The sequence below is a fragment of the Penaeus monodon genome, chromosome 15 (assembly GCF_015228065.2).
Source record: "Penaeus monodon isolate SGIC_2016 chromosome 15, NSTDA_Pmon_1, whole genome shotgun sequence".
Taxonomy (NCBI): Eukaryota; Metazoa; Arthropoda; class Malacostraca; order Decapoda; family Penaeidae; genus Penaeus; species Penaeus monodon.
In genome coordinates this window covers 48,047,814-48,048,023 of record NC_051400.1, presented here as the reverse complement: position 1 = coordinate 48,048,023, position 210 = coordinate 48,047,814, and positions in this window count along the sequence as shown.

Below are 210 nucleotides of genomic sequence, written 5' to 3'. Positions count from 1 at the left end.
CTGCCACTCCTTCCCTCATCCTCCTTTGACAAATTACAATAATGAAAACAACGATAATCAGTCTTTTGGTCGCGTCGCCATCACGACGAGAGGCCTGAAATAGACTTCAAAGCGCCACTAAAATTATTGAGATAGTTCAGGTCGCTTTTGGAATAGAAATTGAAGGGAAAGGATATGAAAGGGAGTCATATCTCTCCGCTGCGCTCTGTT